Source organism: Linepithema humile, chromosome 1 (assembly GCF_040581485.1).
Source record: "Linepithema humile isolate Giens D197 chromosome 1, Lhum_UNIL_v1.0, whole genome shotgun sequence".
Classification (NCBI taxonomy): Eukaryota; Metazoa; Arthropoda; class Insecta; order Hymenoptera; family Formicidae; genus Linepithema; species Linepithema humile.
The window spans coordinates 5,992,199-6,013,425 of NC_090128.1; the positions used below are offsets into that span (position 1 = coordinate 5,992,199).

General features: G+C 35.1%; 1 protein-coding gene across 5 annotated transcripts in view; it reads left to right on the forward strand.

Moving 5' to 3' along the window:
* LOC105679791 (zinc finger protein 608-like) overlaps positions 1-21,227 on the forward strand; it is a 138,025-nt gene that overhangs the window by 55,239 nt on the left and 61,559 nt on the right. The gene's annotated exons all lie outside the window — the stretch shown is intronic.

Sequence of the window (21,227 nt, forward strand, 5' to 3'; positions counted from 1 at the left end):
CAGACGTACGATCTCTTTAATACTCAACGCAAATAATGATTTGCATTAATAATATTCTATCAGATGCTGTAATTGAGTTCGAATTAAGTGGTAGGAAAAATTGCATTAAGATGTTTGCACAATTTTTTTAGATAATTGATCTTGATAATTCGATAGCTGGATGAGAGCTTACTTTGTTAATGCGCCACGCGGCTATCAATAAATCCACTAAAGACGAGATATGCGTATAATTTATTTCTCGGAGCGCATATTACACGCGTAATTGCGATGCACTGAATGCACAGTGCAGTGCAATGATGGCTGTCAATCACGCCGCGGTGCGCAAAAACGCACAGCTTTGCTGAAAACACGACGTGTTTGTCTGCAAGCGTGTGTATACACGATGCGTATTAATATATCGAGTATTCACGCGTAACGGCTTTACGTTCGTGAATCGACTATGTATTTTTTTACATACACTGTGTGCAAAAATAATTAATCCAGATAATCTTTGCAGCGTTTATCACTTTCCTATTTCTCTGTCAAGGTTTTCAACGTGAATTTACAGCAAAAGCGATAAAAATTTAATTTACGTTGTTTTTGCACATCACAAAATTTGCTCATTTATTTAACACATTGGAAATTTTAATAGAAAACACTGGCGTCTCTGAGAGAAATACAAATTTGTGTCTAGTGGACACAATATTGATAATGCTTTCTGTTTAAAATTTATTTACGCATTATTCTTTGCATTTTAGTAGGAGAGGTTAATCGGAAAAAAGTACCGATCATTAATTTATCACGCTCTTTACAGTTTAACGTAATTTATTTTCATTCACTACTCTTGAACTAATGCTCATATATTTTTACGAGCGATAACGCGTACTTGTAGCCATGTGATAATGTATATTTCACACGTGGCGAATTATCGATAAGACTTAAAAGTCGATGATCGATTATGCTTTGTCGAAAGTACAAGATCGTATCGCGTCCGCGGCCGCTATTATCTCTCTCATTACGGACATGTTGCGCATGATCGAGCGATATAAGAGAGACCGAGAACGTCGAATTGCGCGATAATGTTTTACTTATACAATATTTATGTTTATAGGCCGCGGTGTGATTTATCAACCGGTCTTGATTGAGCTGCCTCTTTCGCGCTTTTATCGCCGATAATTTAATGTTGCATTCAAAGCGACATATTGATTCATTTAACGCACTGTTAATTTTCGGAGATTGTTAATAGTGAACAGAATGGGCGCGTATTAAAAGAAATGTTTGTACTAACAAATATAAACAGAGATTTCGAGTGCATTCCTCTTTTTAGTTAAATATTGAATATTTCTGAATGCAAATAACAACATTAATTAAAATGTAACTTTTTCAAAATTACAATTGGCCTTTTTATACCGAAACGAGACTTTTGATCTTTAATAAACATGTTTTTTTCATTGTGAAAATTTAACGAGAACGACGCGACTGAAAGCAAACAGCGTGCTTTGAGCCAGTGAGTTGTGCGATAATGAGGACAAAGATTTGTTTAGTATTTTATTATTAATTAAATTGTTAACGCTAGAGGATTTCAATTGCAAGCATCGACCGTTTATGTGTGTTTAACGAGAGATCTAAATTATCAGTTTTATCATGATACATTATGAAGTTACGTGATTTCTGTACATACATATTGCCTTACAAACAATGCTCGATATTCATAACACTATCTTTCTTTCTCTTGCTTTTCAAATTAAGTTTTTATTCGAAAAATAAGTGAGGTTTGACTTCTATGATATTACGAGGCTAATATTCTCGTTAAATGTTCAAATTCACTATCGTATTTATTTAAAGTAAATATTTGTATACTATGCATATCAGTATATAAATTAATATTTTATTTTCCATCTATAGACGCTTATACGATATATAAGATATATTCTCTATTATACGATATATTCAAAATACACGCAAACTTTTTATGTCAATCCAGCATATAATATGTAGATAAAAATGTTAATATTCTCGAATAAAAATGCAAATAAGCGTTAGATTTATTCGCATATATATAACGAATGCGGTGAGAGAAATCAGAGAATTATCATATTTCCCGGTCGTCGCATAAAATATCTCGAGAAGTCAATCATGATTTTTTTTATCAGCTTAGTTTCTTCGACGAAGTCTATGATCGTTCATGCGGTTGCCAACTCGATGCCGCTGACGCGTTTATGTATCATGTAAACTTATCATGCTGCTTACACGATATTGATGCACAGCATCACGAGGCAGATGGAAAGTTTTTCGTGTTTTTATTGTCGTGTATTTATGAAATATATATATATATATTCGATAAATTACGAGTAAGAGCATTGATATGTGATTTCGCAACTATTTCATTATCTCCTATTATTTAATTTAAACGATCAAGTAATATAAATGTGTATAAAATAAAACGTTCAAACTGACAAGAATTCGAGACATCAAAGAGGCGGAAAAGACGCTTTTTAATATTTGTATGCATTTCAAATACTTTTGACTTTTTCTAGAATAGTTTTATCTTTTAATGGTCAGGTTTCTCGTTTGTCCGATTTCACAAGTAGGAAAGAATCTTTTCTTCAGGAACGTTCAGATTCCTCGTATCTTTGCCACGTAACATACGCTCAGCTTATCCATTATACACACTCACATTGGATGTTTGTGGAGGCTTGATCGACTTGTTCCATCAATCACCTTTCAATCTCCTTTTATATATCTACCTCTATTAGCCAGCTGGCATGGTAGCTGGTTGTGTTTCAAGCGGAATTATCACAAACAGACTATTAGGCTATATTTTCGCACATCGCATCGAGAATGAGGATATTGAATCAATAAAACATTTTTTTATTATTAATACATTAAGTATTATCAATATTATTTATATGATATAATTGTAGGGTTAGATTTCAATATGAGAGATCAGGCATTTATACTTAACGCTGAATAAAATAGACGAAGCTAAGAAGTCAAGAGGTCTGTAAAGCTGGTACTCTGAATTTTTATAAAACTTATGCGGCATTTAATTGTCCACAATTTAACTATATTTGTTCATATATAATTTTTTTTATCTATTTTGCAAAGAAAAGTTACAGGACAAAAAAACGTATTTAAATGTGACAAAATTTAATTCAATTTTTTGTTTGTATGTAACTTTTCTGCAAAGTGGACAAAAAAATTATGTATGGACAAATATGATCAAATTATGAACAATCAAATGCCGCATAAGTTTTATAAAAATTCACATTTCGAGTCAGCTTCACAGCTCTAAAGTCATGAAAACCAAAAAATTCGAAATCATATAAATTCTAAATAGTTTTTCCTATAAGAAAGAAGGCAAAACCAGCTTTGGTTTTCTTTTTAATGGAATTTTACGCGTGTTTAAGCATATTAAAAAACTCTAAAAGCTCCCTAAGCGCAGCTTTAATGGTCTGGAACATGGCACCATTAAAGGATCATCGATTATTAATTTTCATTCTCAATAGAAAGAGAAAAAGCTAATAGCGATGATTAGATTTATAAAACAGCTTGTATTATTAATCACGGATACGCGGTTTGTTTATTCGTCTATGCTAATTGCAAAATGTCACCCGGCAATTTATAACAGGTGAAGTAATAATTAGTGAGAAGAGGAGAGAAAGAGAAGGGAGGGAACGGGAGAGAGAGAGAGAGAAAGAGAAAGAGAGAGAGAGAGAGAGAGAGAGAGAGAGAGAGAGAGAGAGAGAGAAAATATGTCTACTTCGTTCAATTGTTTCCGCGTTACGGTCACAATTAGGTAAATAGCTAGGCATTCTCGACTGCGCGAAGGAGTGGGGGTGACGATAAATTACGAGCGGCTCGTAAATCGCCGACGAGTCAGGAGACTTTCAGCTGTCGCATTAAGAAGTCGAGTACTCGACGAGCAAACAAAGTTGAATGAGCACGACAAAGACAGAGAGAAAAAGGAAAAAAGATAAGGGGAATAGTCATTGTGTGTGTGAAGCGACTTTCGCGGTCCGCCATTCTCCCGCATGGATTCATGTAAGGTAGAGAAAATAGGCGCCGTTATATATATATATATATAATCATCAGCCCGCATGCGTCTCTTAATTAACCGGTCGTTAAAAAGATCGTTTCAGACAACTTAAAAGATTAGTCGTCGTCTATTTCGTCACTTCATTCGTCATTTCAGATAGCTTTTTTTGGTCCGCAGAAATCTCGACAGCTACATTAATGGTGAATTAAAATTTTACATTGGTATTTTGTTTTCTTTTTTTTTTTTTTTTTTTTTTTTTAATAATAAAATAATTTACAATTCATTATTATAATTTATATAAAATCGTACTGATTATTGGCGACGCGGAGCATTGAGGCGAATTTGAGATATTTTGTATAATTTTTTTGAAAGCATGGAATTTCAAACAGGATGTCGAGTGCAAGCAATACAATTTGTACTCATTCAGCTTTTTAACACGTCACGTATAGATTGTATTTCAGTCTTTTCAAGCATATGACGCGACGTATACGCGCGTGCGACTTCGAATAGTCTAACTGTACTTTGTCGGAACATTTATAGCGACTTTCGCCTCGTAATGATCTTCAAGCAGTGAAAAATAGGAAGACATGGCGTTAGAAGAGTTCAATCGTGGGAAGTCATTTGAACCACGACACGCTATATCGTGCTTTGAATAATAAATACGTTCTATTAATATTCAATGACTTCTCATTCGATACGTATTTACAATATAATTAAAAATTATAATTGGATAAATTAAAGACTGATCGATCGAAATGTCTTATTGTTAACTTTTTTTATTCACAAAGATGATTTTGTATAAATAAACTTTCTACACTGAATATTTATACATCATAATATATATATGAAGTACGATACAAAGTATAAAAAGTTTCGAAAGTTTAATGTTCAAAAATTGATATATGCAGTAAGAAAATTCTGTATCGTGATTATTTTGAGCTGAAATCAGCGAAATGGCCGTCCTCATGAACGATATAATTGCATCCATCTATTCGATATGCTGTCATATGTTGCTGTAATGACGCTCTAGCAGTGGGCGAGTTTTCGAATAACTATTAATTAATTGAATAATTATTTTCATGAGATTTTTAAGAGAAGAGCAATACACGACACGTGAATAAACAGATGCGTGCGTGAGAATTTTTCTTTATCCCCATAATTGTGATAATTATTAATCTAATATTATTTGCGTACAGTGTCCCACTTCTGTCATTGCTTCTCTTCGGTATTTATTTGTTGCAGAATTTTAAATTGACCTCTTTTTTAGCAAAAATAATCGGAATCCTTTTCCTTCATTATTTTTATTTTATTTTATCAAATGCGATTTCTATTCGAAAATTAATATTCTCATTACCATTTCCGGATCACGTATAACGATAACGGGACACTGCGCTCTGTTCGGGACACCCTGTATACTCACCGTGAATTCTATGCTTGATACGGCTCATGGACAGTAGGCGTTTCCAGCGTCATTATAAATCAGAGTTAAACACGCTAATTATATCGGTCCGCAGTCGTCGGCAATAGAAGGAAGGTGCGCAGGGGGTTTCGGAGGTTCTCAATTGGCGGCGAACACGTGTTGCTTTAGACTTTTCTAATTATCGTGTTGTAATGTAAAACTAGCCGACCTTAATTTGTAATTCTTAATAATTTGTAGGGAATATTTGCATGCATTCGTTGATCAGATATTATTTAAGTAGTTAATGACAAGGTACGTTATTAATGTTGTTTAGTGAGATTATAATCACTTAGAGTGAAAGATACGATCTGCATTCGGCTTTCGTAATAGCTGAATAGAAAAAAGAGAAATATATGTATATTTTTTTAGTATATAGCTTCAATCTCTCTAAAAATCATATTTTTAGAGATTGAATAATCATAAATTATAGTAATAAAATTCTAGTACGTAGACAACAAGCTAATTTTTAATTTTAATAAGACAGAAAAAATGATATACATTTTTTTCAAAACTAGATATATATTTTTCAAAACAGATATATATTTTTGGATATATATTTTTTTTTAATTAATCATACAAAAATGAAAGAATACGAAACAAATTAGGTCAAATGGATATATTTTTAGTTTTTGTTTTTTTTTTTTCTTCATATAACTTGCGATAAGGAATGTTTAAGTAGAAAAGAGTCCAGTGCACACGAATGCTTGTGAGAATCTTTGTTCCACGGTTGAATGAGAATCTTTTCGTGGCTTTCTCTGTCGAGTAAGAATGGGTCTGACCACACATACAATACAGGATCTAAGAGAACCTCTGACCATTATCCGGCAGCGAGGCTACTCTTCACTTAAGTGCCATCCGTCTTTCTATCGGTTCGCCTCGCCTGTACACATTTACAGATTTATCTTGCCCGAAAAATCGACGTGTCTAATCTGTAAAGGTCCCGTGTTGTAAAATTAATGCGTTTTGTCAAGCAAGGTGAAAGGTGTACTATGAAACATTCAACCAAAATTCCAGCGTGAAAAAGTATTATTTTTTATTTTAACAAAAGCAAATCTAAATATTTTTAAAAATGAGTTTATAATGTTAATAGAATTAAAATATATTGTGTATAAACAGCTGTTACAATCTGATCAAGAAATAACTTTTCATATTTTAATTATTTCTGCATTAGTGCTTTAAAAATATTCGATTTTTAGTGATGATATTCATCTTCTTGAAAAACGTAGCGACATTTATAAGTTTGGCGTAATGTCAAGCTTTAAATGTAAATATCTGGGAAAATATTCCGTCTCGATGTGAATGTCTTTCTATTTCTGCCCGTTCGCGGTGTAAGCGGCGCTTAAAGTTTGCCTCTGGGAGAGAAAGATGGGAGGGAGGGTTTCAAAAAGCTTGCCTTCGCATTTTTCGCGATCAGCCGCCGCTGGAATTCTCGGCTGAGCCGCCTGTCGAGTTTCGATCCGCTTTTTCGTTGCATCTTACGCGCAGTGCCAAGAAGTTAGTCGGCCGGAATTCACACTGACTCATTCGATTAGGTCGTTCGTTCGAGCAGGAAAGAAGTTCGTTCGCTCGACCGAGGGCAGAGCTGGTTTTGCCGTGATTTTCATACCGCCGCTTTGCGTCGTTCATTCGTTCGCCATTCTGTGTCTCGTTTTTATAGTTGTTGCGCGCCGGCGCTGCCAACTCTTCACGCCGGAATTTTGGCACGATATTATTGTATTTTGTTAGAAAAAAAACTTGGTCAAGTATTATAATTTTATTACAAAAAATTGCAGTATTGACTGAAGCGTAGTTTACACGATGCACCAACAACTGGCACGCTAGTGTGCTAATAGCTAATAAAAAAGGCATGCATTTTGAAACGCTAGTAAACTAGTTTGCTTTTTTTCCTCGTCAGCTCGCGGCGAGTTAATCGAGTTAAAATATTCCAACTTTACAACTTGCTGTAACTTTTGCAACACGTTGTTAAATAAACAAGTTGATTGTTAGTAGAAAATGCCAATTGCGTTCAACCAGTGAGAAAAATTTTTTTTCCGAGTATAAAAACACCGAATAAAGATAAATCATTAATTACAGTTTTACTTGATTTAATGCGGCAATTTTATTTTGTACATGTGTGCGCGCACATTTCACATCATTTAGTTTCATTTATCTTTTTATTTCATTTGTTTGACGTAACTAATTTGTGATGAAGTATAATACATCACGACGAAAATATCGTGCAATTACTATAATTATAACATGTTGGCACGCGTTTGCTGATAGTTCAATGGCACTTTACTAGTTGAAATAATGATTGGACAAATGTGCCAGGAGCTACATAGAGTGACAAAAAACTTATCTGCGACACTTTGAGAAGATATTACGCTTTGAAGCATTTTATGTAACACATTTCATGTACGCAATGAGTTTTTTTGGCTTATCCAAGTTTACTCCATCGAACTATGATAATTTTATCGGCAAAAAGTTACTTGTGAGAAGCTTTTTCGTTTATTTGCTCGCCCGCTTCTGACGCGATAATTCAAGATGGCCGATATAATTATCATTATGGCATTATGGCTCGTCATACGGTTTTAGAAACTCCCGTCCGAGAAAACCTGCCTGATCGCACGATTTTCGCAAAAAAGTGCCCTCCCATGAGTAAGCTATAAAACAACGTAATTACAACGTCACGTATCTACGGCGCTTGTTTGATGCGACAAAAACGTCGGTTTTATTCGACGCGGCAAAAATATCATCGGTTTTGCACCGTGTTATATTATAGAGAAAATAGGTTCTTCCGATATTCGAGCACAAATTAATAAAAATACGTTAACGAATAAAGCACGACATCACGCGAGACTAAATCGTTCGCGATACATTTGCGGTGACATAAATCTGTCGCGTTAGTCGAAAACGCGTGTATCTGCATAGCGAATACCTGTATACGCGAACGAAATTGCGTCGTTGCGGACAAGCTGCCAAGTTTGGTGGCGGCTAAACGAGCGCAATTTCGCGACGCAAAGCAGAGGCTGCGGAACGCAGCCTTGTCATTACTGCCGAACCGCGTTTTCGTGTAGTCCGAGTTATATTCTCGCACCTTTCGCCATGGTCGTAAAAAAAACAAAAATGAATACGGCTACGTTGCCATGTAGCGCGCATGATGCGCAAATCATTCGTACTCCATGATGAAGCACGATAAAGCGCGCAGCCAACCGCGAAATTTCACCGGAATTTTGTATCGCGATCTGAAACATCTCGTCGATGTCCTTCACTTGAATACGGCCGTTTCTGCGTCATACGAATCAAGCATATAAATATTTATGCACTCGCCAGGAATATGTAAGTCACACGTGTTAACGCGAGCAACGGAGACACGTAAAATCCGGTTCTTATACATAATGAATCACAGATGTATTTTACGACTTTAATTTCAAATAAATATGGTATATACAACGTTATTCCGATATTTCTAAAATTTTACGCGATAAAAAAAGCTTGCATGCGACGATGGAAGATAGAATTTTTAGATTCTATTAAGAACTTGAACAATTGTTTTGGTATATGTGGAAAGTTTGATTTTTGTTAAATTCAAATAATACGAGCAATAAGTCTGACTTTGTGCACGCCAGCGGAAATCACGTTTAACAAGCGGTTACCTATACTGAATAACGGTAGCGAAAATCGCTCGGGAATTTAAAGACTAAATAGGGCGAAAGAAGAAGCGCACGTTTTCGTTATACCGCGAGCCTAGCGATCGAGGATAATGCCAGTTCATCTGTATGCGTTCGTTTGGCTCTATCTAGCTACCACGATTGTGCGACCGAGCATCGCTCGATCCTATCGATCGTGACCTGCATCGAAAGAACGGTTTCCTGTATTTGAGCAATCTGATCGGAATCTCGTCGATCGAAAGACGGCAGGCGGTTTTGACCTTTACTTACTACTGCATTTTGTGTGCATCGGTCAACTCTTTATAGCCGTAGTTCCTAGAAAATCTACTTTGCATAACTCAGGTTTACATACACGAAGATGTATGTGAGATTGAGAAGAATAGAAACTTATAAATTATTTACGAATTTTGACTTTACTTATAATAAAGAGATTGAAATGTTATTGTTATATTTAGGAAATCTTTCTAGAACTAATGCAAAATTCTAAGCAGAATTCTGATGCAAAATTTTCTTAAAATCTGACGAAATATGACGAAAAAATTTTCACGGTGAAAATTGAGATGTAGCATATGAACCTGGTTATTGAATTAATGAAAATAAAGTTAGAACTCTTAACAGTTTGAGTTTGCACAAAGTGATACGCTAGCTTCACACATAGTACCTGAAAACATGAAAAATTTATATAAAATGATATATAAAAATTATCTTTAAAATATTTTATAAATTTTAATATTTTTTTTAATTTAAAAAGTGGCACTCTCATTTCTCGACAAGTCTATATATATATATATATATATATATTTGCTGTAATTCTTTATTGATATTTATGAATAAAACTCGTAAAAATAGTCCCAGAGAAAGTTTCGGCTATTGGACAATAATTTCAACTTTCATAAATGCTGATAGAAGAACTGGCTTTCGTTGGAAATGTACTTGCAGTATATGCTCCGCCAAGAATTGGCCGTGAACATTGTGGTTACAATCTGCAAGTGATCGCCACTGTTATGTTCGCGTCGGTTGGCTTCGATTCTTGAGATAAATTTACGCGATTGTAGCACACGTCTTTTCGGAATAAACGGTTCGCGCCTGCGGCACTATCGTATGGTCATTTGCTAAATTTATCGTACACTAAAAAACATATTAAATTTTTTATTGCACATAAAAAGCTGAATTTGGATGAACTGACTTTTATATAACTTTTTTTGTGTGAAATAATTATTGTTACACATCATATTTTAAATTAAAAAATGTATTAGAATATATTAAATATGTCAGCTCCTCTTTCGGAGTGAATGAAATATTCATATGATTATACATATATATTAAAGTGATATAATTATTTTAAACATTTTGCAATAGCATTGTGATTCGGTAATAAATTATAATTTATCTATTTCTATTTCGAAAGATTAGCTATTTCGGAAAAGCATTTTACAAAATTACAAATTTGAAAATTTATGAATGGAAATGACGCAACGTTAAAGTCAAATTTTACCACAATAATAATAGTACTAAGCTTTATTATTAGACCTTATCAATTCGTACCAATTGTCGATGTTCAACGGTCGAGAAAGCGTACTTACATTTCGCACGAGCGCGATTGTTCCCACGGTTAACGACAATCATTGGTCAAGCATATATTTTAGAACGCTCGTAAGATACTCAGTTGCTGTCAAATGAGAACGGAACAACTTGGCACGGTCATCAGCTTGTAGAGACATATGCTTGAAGATAAAATCTTCCGCGCGTGAACGCGTGTTATCAGGAACAAATCGTATATTCAGCACCGTATAACGACTGTGACATAAATTGGAAAATATGTTCCATTCTCGATCAACATTAACATTTTCCGCCACGGAAATGATGTAACGCGCGCAAATTGAATGGAAATATACTAGGTGTACGTGTCGTAAAACGTATAGAAATAAGTTTTTTTTTAATATTTTTTTATAATAAATTTAGCTTTTAAAGAGAATTTCTATTATTTATTTAAACCACTAAAATACTGTTGGAATTTCAATGTACATATAAATTTTGCGTTTTATATTCTGTTACGTAAGCATCAGTGTTACAAATAATAATGCTTTATACGTCAAGTCTCGCTTTTGATTTTATAAAAAAATGCTCAAAAACTTGAACTATAATCGAATCGAAAAAAACACAAGATATTAATAAGACAGTTTTATAGCGCACCACAAAAGCATGATTATGCGTTACATAAGCGTAATTGTACGTGCCCACAAATAATAACTTTTATACTATATTGAATGCATCTGCATAGTTTTATAATGTAGCATACGGTTCCGTAAACTTAAAAGCCATAACTAAATTAGAAATGTCAATTATTACACTATTAAGCGCAGAAGAATGATCACGTCTTACGTAAAAGCGTACGTTCTTCTCGGGAATAATAATTTTTTAATTACATAGCGGATATGCTTACTTTTTATTTGCATAACATACTAAACTGCATAAAAACAATGCTTAATTAAGTTACAAAAATAAAAAAAGAAAAAATTATTAATATATTATTTTATTGCATTGTAGAAGACTCAAGCGTATCTTGTTACTTAACGTTACATAACTTGAAGAATATTCTTTTCAATGATAAGTTTGTTTCGTTTTAAATTATAATAAAATAATTAAACAGTTTAGGAATTATTATTTTTTTAAATTAAGGGACCAAAAAAATATCGTACACGTTTTATCACATCGTAAAAGATGGCCGTACGTTATATGAGAAATATGAAATCGTTCATCATTAAAGAATATAATGGTCCATTCAATAAACTTGAAAGTTTCAATTGAATCGCGGAGAAATCAAAGAATGTCATTGTATGTGTCGCGTGGAAAAATGTTCATATGTTACGCAAGCCTGCGCAACCACTCGGAACGTGCTGAAAACGCGTAAGCGATTTCCAATAATATTTTCACTTGAGCCGTGACGCGTATTGGCAGCGGACGCGTTTGGCCTCGCATCAGATTCCTGTCGTTGCTGCTGTGCAATCGGATCTGTACCGATGCTCTTATGTTGTTAACATATTGTGTCGAGGGAATAACTCGTTTAGCATAGTGATCTTTAATTGTTATTCTACATTCGTGTTTAAAGAAAAAATAATTAATTGCGGCATACAAAGATAACAAAATAAAATTACATTGAGATTTTATTGATCATTTTATTGAAAGTTAATGCAACGTTAGTCTTGTTTATTTTTCTAAATATGCAAAAAGACAAAAGGATTCGATAAAAAATAATTTATTGAAATTTAGCGTAATTAAATAATTAAAAATTGAATTCTATCAGTGCAATTACAATTTACAATTTAATGATACAATTAAATTGTATTATTAAATCTTTAATTGTTTTATTCATATTACATGGTTATTATTGTATGAAAATTAATTTATTTCTATTATAAAATTGTATGCATACTTCGTGCAATTTTCTAGACAAATTCAGTTTTCTCATGTCTCATGATAAAGCTTTTGCTAGTTCCGTCAAGTGTTGGTTCCTGTTAGTAGCACTTGACACGAGCCAATCCGCCATCGAGGTATCGAGCTAGTTAACTGATCTACCGGTCGACGTTAAAACTCCTACTCGCTCGTCCCACGAGTGAAACGAGTTTACTTGCTTATAGTGTCCCACCGAAGTAGGTAATGGCTACCTTCCTGGAAGAATGGCCTTTTTCGTCCCTTTCCGTGTTCTTTGTCCTCGGCTTCCTCGAGGCTCTCTTAGCTGTGCAATTTTTAAGGATTAAGTGATACGATCGAATGATTGTTCACGGACGAGAATAATATTTCTGTCACGATGTTGGAATATCAGATTCGTAGCAGCGCGTTTCAACATTAAATCCTTTGATTTACTTTTGATTGCGTAAGACTTCGTTAAATAAATTTTATTACAATTTTCTCTCGTACTTATGTCGTCTAAAATTGCATGGCTCAAGGAGGGCTCGAGAAGAATAAATAATATTTTTAAGCTTTATTGACGTTACTAAATTCGCTGATATTCTCCACGAACAAAATCGTATGAAATATAAAAACCTGTCTAACTTGCTCTGCGTTATATAGGGATTGATCTCTATTGATCGCTATTTTATTATAAAACGCATTTTTTACTGTTTAATTTTCTTTTTCTCAATTATTTTTATTTTACTATATCATTCATTATATTTCATTATACTATTAATGTTATGTCTAACAATACGGCAATCAACAACGCCGAAACGTATTATAATAAAGCTAGATCTCTCTTTCGCTTGCAATCGACCGATAATAGCGGCAACTAATCATGCAACTTCTCTTCGCCTGTAGTCGCCGCAGCGATTTGCCACGCCATATAATTATGAACAAGCCAAAAACTTTTGACGATCATATATACCGCCACTTTTACAATGTAACGTAGAGAAAAACCGTCGGAACAGGATCTAATGGGAATCCGTGCGCCATTTTAAAATTGCACCCGGGTTATACAGGATTAGCTAAGATTATCCTCGCGTTGCTGAACGGTCTTTTTCTCTTTCGTCTTTTTCTCGAAGTGGCATAATATCTGTCGAACAGCGAGACCCAAGAAGACAAATACGATGGAGAGGTCAAGAGGAATTGGGGAAATAGAGAGACAAAATGAATAAGTGAGTGCCGCGCGTATTGTGGCAACCGCGGAGCCGACTAATCTGTTTGTTCGCCGAACTACTTTCCTGCTCCAGCAATGGTCTTTCATCTCGTCTCTCGCAATGAGCTCTTTCACGAGTAGCGCTTTTTCAAGGATCTCTAATGAGTTTGCGATTCAAGTCTCTTGAGTGCTTCAAAACTTGCTCATTCACACATACACAAACGCGCGCGCGCTCTCTCTCTCTCTCATGTTGTTATAACGATGAAAATCACTCCCGTTCGAACTATTTATCTGCACATGATCGCTACTGATGATTTTTAAACTCTTTTCGACAAAGAGTAACTTATCGAAGTTTACTGGCACTTGAATCAATTTTCAGTAATTACGATGTGCATTGTTTACTTCCGTAACTTCATAAATAAAATTTAAAATTGCATTGTATTTCGGAAATATTCACATTTATTTTAGCTAGATTTTGTAATCTATTTAGAATTGATTTTTTTTAAATGAAGATGTCACTTCTACTTCCTACTTTTTGATCTTTAAGCTTTGAATATCGTACAATAAAATTCTCTCTTGAAGTCAGTCTAAAGTTATAAATCAGAAAATTATTTTTGCAGCTATTTATTTTTACTTCTTTGGCATAAAGATTGGATTCTTCGATTTTTTGCCTTTCTTTTTTATCAAATAATCGCAGTCGCTCGTCAAAATAATGATCTATAAACGTTGCGAATACTAGCTTCGTGGACAATGAATCGAAAATCGGCCGCAAAATAATATACGGCATTTAAGTTGGGACTTTGTTGCGTGAGCGTGCGGAAAAGCAGCTTTGCAAAGTTGCGCGGTAGTCGGCTGCAGTTGCGACCGCATTAACGCACGGCTAACATGTATACGCCGTATGTCACGATGTTGCGGGGGCGAAATTGCAGTGCATCGAGCGGGAAAGAGTGCGGCGAGCGGCGATTCTACATTGGTGGATGCGGCACTGGCTTTTGCTTCGCGGTGTTTTCATGAAAGCATGAAAGCCCCGGTGGTGGTTTATGCGTCGGTATCGCCTCTATCGCGTACTCCCGTCACCGGAGAAAATAAAGAGGAAAAAGGAAAATTAAAGCCGGCGGTGCAAGGTGTTCCGCTCTCTCGCTTCATGCTTTGTTGTGACGGAATTTTCGACGGCTGTTGAAAATTCTTGAAACCTGACGATTATAACAATCGTTGAATTGTTTATACCAAAAAGTAATGTTCTGAATTTTTATCTCACGTTGGTTTTATTAATAATCTTACGTATTGTAATTATGAAAATATTTGTCAGTATTTTTTGGCTACTTAAAAACATTGGTCGCAACCGGCGGAAAAGTAAATCGACACAATTTCTTAGAATCATCGAAATTTGCGTAGTATTCAAAGCGTTAAAATTACCCGTACACTGGCTTTCAACCTTGAATAGCCGCACGATGTGAGAAAGAGCGAGAGGGAGAAACTCAAGCCGGTTTTGAGGATTAACTGGCAATTTCCACGGAGTTGTCATTAACTTGTTACGAAGCCGTAGAACATGTTGACAGTTATATTCCGACAGAAATATCCGATCGCTATAGAACAGTGCGCAACGTTTGTTAAAATACCGCATATGGCTCATTACAAAGAACACTATTTACTCGATACTTTATCCGTATTCGAGTCTTATTTGTACAGCAATCGCTCGAATTAACGCGAGATATCCATCTTGCGGAAATTCCGTGTGATTAAATACTAATCACGAGTATAAAAAATAATTTCTAACATTTTACAGCCTGCTGGAGAACGTAAAATTTTCCTGCATGACTGATATTTTTTTCCCACAAACCCATTACAGACATGAAACATCCAGACTTGCTTTTAGTTCGCAGTAAACGTATATATGTAAAGGCAAGCATCCTGTGATACGCGCAATGTTTCTTGCAGAAGTAAGAAATTGTAACGGAGTTTAATTGCCTCTCGGCTCTTAAATCCAACTTTATATGCAACTTTGTATCAACGTGCATTTGTATTCATTGCGGACAACAGAGGCATGTGAAAAATAAAATAAAAGGTAGAAAAGAAAGAAAATGAAACGAGCGATGGCGGCGAATACATTTCTTTGTCATGGCTCAGAAGCAAGTATGAACGACGTAGAAATAGCAAGTTTCACAGCTGTAATATAATACAGGAGATTGAGTACGCATATATTATACATTATAAGTAGCAGATGCGCAGTTAAGTATTGTTCGCAAAGATCTACAAGTTTCCGGAACATTGAATATATTTTAAAATAATGAAAAAATAGAAAAAAATTCTACACGTAGTTTATGAAACAATTTCACTAATTTAGCGTAGTAGAACAGGTTAAAGTTATCCGGTAATTTGCCTTTTAACAATTTGATAAAGAATGTTCGATATAAAATATAAAAATATCTAAATAAATCTAAATAAAATAAAATATTTATTCTTTTACAATATTTGATGACAACTATTAATTTTATTATTGGAAAAATATCGCGTTATTTATTTGATATAAAAACAGAAATTTTATTGCACTAAATGCATTTAATTTTTTTTTTTACTTTGTTTTTATCTTTCAATTACAAGTATAAAAAAATTCCACTTGCGTGTAAATTTCAATTGATCATTCCGGTATTGTAAAATAGTACGAGAGAGATTGGAGGCACGCGCAATGCTTTTGCACCGCATTGCAACTGCACTCAATCTCGTGTGAATGATACTTGAGTGCCGAAGAATAGCGTTACCGGCGATGGCAGCGAAGACAACGCGTTACTGCTGAAGACGGAGAAACAGTCGTAACAATCGCGCGGCGCATTCGCCTAGAAAGGAAACAGGCTTTCGCCATTCCGCTTTCCATGATCGTTCAATTATTCAACGTTGCCCTCCGCGCTGCGCGCTTCACCAGTCACGGCGGACAAGTGTAATGGAATATTAACACGGCGTAATTAGAATTCAATTCGACGTTACTCGGTGCAATCCGGATTTATGCGTCCTGGACACGGAGAGCATAGAGTGTACCGTAGAGAACCAGGTATTACTCGCCGTTGCTCGGTAGCATCATTAATCATCTATGTGAAGCTTAATTTGTAAAATTAATTCTCTGCATTACACAAAATGTAGCAAATTAAATCCAATTGTTTTAGAGAATTAATAAATTAATTACTTACGAATGCAGCGCATGATTTTTACAGGATGTAAAGATTTAATGCAACTGATTCAAGACTTTGATAACAATACTTAGCAAATTTATAAAACAGAAAAATGTGAAATATAAATATCCGGTTTTCAACTTTATTGTAATTAAGTTTGGCAGAAGGTAAAATTCGAATTACCTTATAAATCTTATACAGAAACGCGAGATACAGCGAGATGAAAGTAAATTCTTACGTCACAATAAATTCTTTAAGCTGTCATAAATTATGTTTTTCAGATTTTTTCGTTCAACGCCGTCATTAATTTTCAAATACCTTCTTACTCACCTTTGATAATTCCTTATTTAAATCGGCTTGGTTTAAGGTTACTCCGATACTGTCGTCAAGACGGGTTTTGCAAAACATTCGGGCTAGATGCACACGGACCGTCTGTGTAGGTATTTTAATAGGGGTATTAGCGATAAATTTAACACAAAACGTAGTTAAGATCTTAATCTTCAGCTCGTTTAAGTAAACTCATTACGCGGTCCCTACTTCGGAGGAAGTAGCAGCAGCATCGTTAGCATAAGCGATGACCCCTTCTCTCTGCTCGGCTGCCGAGCTACATGTTAATAAGAAGCTCGCTATGCAAAACAAAGGGAATAAACTAGCTGCCACCAAGAAGAATCTACCTTTGTTTCCTTATTAACGCGTCCGCCGACACGTTTGATTAATTTCCCCAGATTACCGTAATTAATATTCTTTTACAGTTTCAAGTACACGCAGAACGGCGTTTTGCATGTGGAAAAATTGAATGCAAATTGAACTGCACACGAATGAGTTTACTTGACGATAATGAGCTCACCGGATAGCCCCCTCTCTTTCTCTACTTTACTGATTTAAATATTAATTAAAATCTTTTTTTATGAGTGTATATAATTATAGAGGCAATAAAGATAAGCTTGGAAATTTTCTTCTTGTGCAGTAATATTGAGATAATAATAGTAATATTGAGGTAACATCTGGAAAACTTTATTATGGTTAATCATCGCGTAATATGTCGAAACACTTAATAAGTTTCTCAGCATATTACAGTGAAATCTGAATATATTATTCGCAAAAAATATTTTAAACGTATGCTGTTGATCGCTTAAAAAAATTGTAATTTTTTCAGATTTTTTTATAAAGCGAACATTTTATTATTTTATCTAATTATTTTTTTTTTTTTTTTTTGGGCGATTTTCTTTTTATAAAGAACAAAGTATTATTTTACTTGTAATGTTAGCTTGTTTCTGGTTTCATTTCCCGAGTACATCTCGTTAGCTCTGTGATCTTAAGGCGAGGTATTCGCGAGTTAACTCGACTCCGTTAACAAGGTGAATTCTCCCCCGGTCACCATCGGTGGTAGACTTGATTGACGTCATTACGATCGAGGTTTGCCAGAATGCTGCGCCCACAATACAGAATAGTTCGGGCTCACCAATTGTTCTCCCAGGAATCTCGTCCAGCTCTCTATTCATGGAATTGTTACGAGAGCGGCAACGAACGGCGAAAACGAACGTTATGCGCGATACCCTCGGTGTACCCCGCCTTAACAACTCGTCTTTATCTCACGCGGCATAAATGCCACCGGATATTATTTTCGTCGCAAAACTCGTTCAAGTCACGCGATTAACTTGTAACTTAATGCTAGGAATGGTGTAATTTAAGACCGGGGCGAGTTTCCGGCTTCGCTACGATCGTGCGATTTCGCGACTTCCGATTAACTCTCGGATATATATTACCTTATTTTTGCGCCTTTCTGCGCGAATAGAACTAATCTAAAAATATTAAGTACGATATATATTTTACTTTGCTCAACGAACAGTTGTGTTAAAATTTATACAAGTACTTTGACGCGTTGCTTGATTTCAGAATATAAATCCGGAAGAAATTTCGAAACTTTTTATAAAGATAGTTTAATCACATCAAATTTAAGTAAACAAAACTATATCAAAACAGAAAAAATCACTAATCTTTTTTAGTGCAATTTATGTTAATATAATTCTTCTAAGAGCTGCTGCACGATCATTTATCTTTGGTGATAAATAACTGTTGCTGTTTAACATTTTTTTGTACGCATAATTGAATATCAATTTGATATTATGTCAAGATATAAATAATTTATACATTTATGAAACTTGTTTATACATTTATGAAGCTATAAATTATTTTAATTTCAGACTAATCCGTTTGGTGCAATATTTTGTCATCTATTATTCTTTTATTTTCTGCACCGACCATTCATTATCACGTACAATAATGTATCAGATATACCGTTCCGAGAGGATTCGATTTTAGAGAACACGAAATAAATTCTACTCTCTGTTGGGAGATCCATCTACATATCTCCTTCTCTCTTCGTTCTCGTTCTTCTTTCTCGCGCTAGTCGTACTGACGCGAGGCGGTTGGATCGCGGCCAAAATACCGTCGGTAAAATTAATCGTTTCCTGACACGAATTCCTCTCTAAGTGGGAATACCAATTTGTAGGTGCGATACATGGAAGGAGAAAGAGAGAGAGAGGAGAATCCTGGCGAAATGAGAAGATTGCACGTTGCGCGCTTGGGGTGAAAGCCGAACGATCGAGAAGAGGTGGGCGGATAGAACGGTTTCTAAACCCTTATACTGCTCACACACTTTGCAGAAATAAAAGATAAATAGCTTAAAAATTAAGCGCTATTTATATCTTGTAAATAAAAAGTTTTTAGTTTGTTACATCGGACGGAAATTTCCTTTTTTTTTTTTTTCTGAGGACCAGAATAAATGTGTGCTTTAGGCACCTCCTTCGCTCGGTGTAAAAATAAGAATGTCGTATCAGAATTGGACGTAGGCATTTGCGTACAAAAGATTCGTTTTCGTATGTTGCTGTGTTAATTTTTCGCCGAGTTTTAAAAATCGCTTAAAAATTCAGCGCACCATTTACTGAATGGACGCAACACGCGCGATTACGCGTAATGTTACATAAACTATTACATTACTGCGATCAGCTGATCAGTAGTAGTAGGAGGTAGGTCATGTTCAATGTCGGTCGCCAACTAGCTGTATCATTAGTCGGCTTCAGTCTAGATCGGGATCGGGATAAATGTTGACATCTTTGCACAGAAAAGTTGCAACAAAAAACAAATTGCATTTGAAAGTTATTTCCGACAAAATTCACTTATTTTGCGTGAGTGATTTGTGACTTGAGATATGTCTTAATTACGAAAATTAAATTAATTTTTTCGATATAAAACACGAAACAAGCGTTGCCGGCCGGCGCGCAAACTTGTAAGAGGATGAGTGACTATACATGATTCGCTTGCTGCACGTAATTTGGCGCGAGACATGGCCACGTCCCTTGATGCAGCCTTGCAGTCGCAACAAAAGTTTTTCAGACATATATACGTATATATATACGTTCCGCGGCCAGTGAGCGTCTTTGGGCGATATACAGGAGTGGTTTCTAAACATGTTATATCGAAGCTAACAACTCGATTTACGCCGGCTCAGGACACGTTCTTGTGCTTTCCCAAGAGAACGTCGGTAGACGACGCGCACGGGTCCGTTGGTTGTTGGCCATCGACCAAGTGTCCCCGAAGACTTATTCCCTATCAAGCATCGTTTATGAAAGCAATGTGACAAAGTGAAGGCTTTCGAAAAGGTTGACCGCGATACCAAATTAATTGCACTCGCCAACTTAACAAACTCACTTCTGAAACAAGCATTTCCTCGTTAAAGTTGCTCCAAAAAGTTACATTTTTGGAAAACATAAAATTTTAATTGTCTATTATTAATTAGTAAAGCATATCCTATATTTAGTCATTTTTAATACAGAACTTCGTTTTAGTTTCAAGAAAAATATTATTTATATTTTAATTTATTGTATTTATTAAATTTTCCAATAAATAAATATCTCAGTTTTTTATTTTTTTTTTGCAATTTTTTCAATTAAATTTGTATTACATTAAAATATATTAGTAGCTTTATTTGTAACTTTTGTGAACGAAGATGTGTAGATTTAGCAAAATAAAAAAATACTTTGCAACGATGCACTTGTACCGTAAGATAGCATATTACCGTAGCGAAGTAACAGTTGTCTCTCGTTTCTTTCTGAAACAATAATTGTGCCGCTGGAATGCACTGCATGCAATGCACGGCAAGTGGCACGTCTATCAACCTAAGAATGCGCCGACAAGGCGCATCTTGGCGTTGTTTTGCAAAGAAAACGAAACAGATTGTGTTGCCTCGCTAAGTTTGCTCCATCTCATGACATCTGTTGCCACATCTTACAGTAACTATCCGTCAAATTTCTATCAAGTCAAG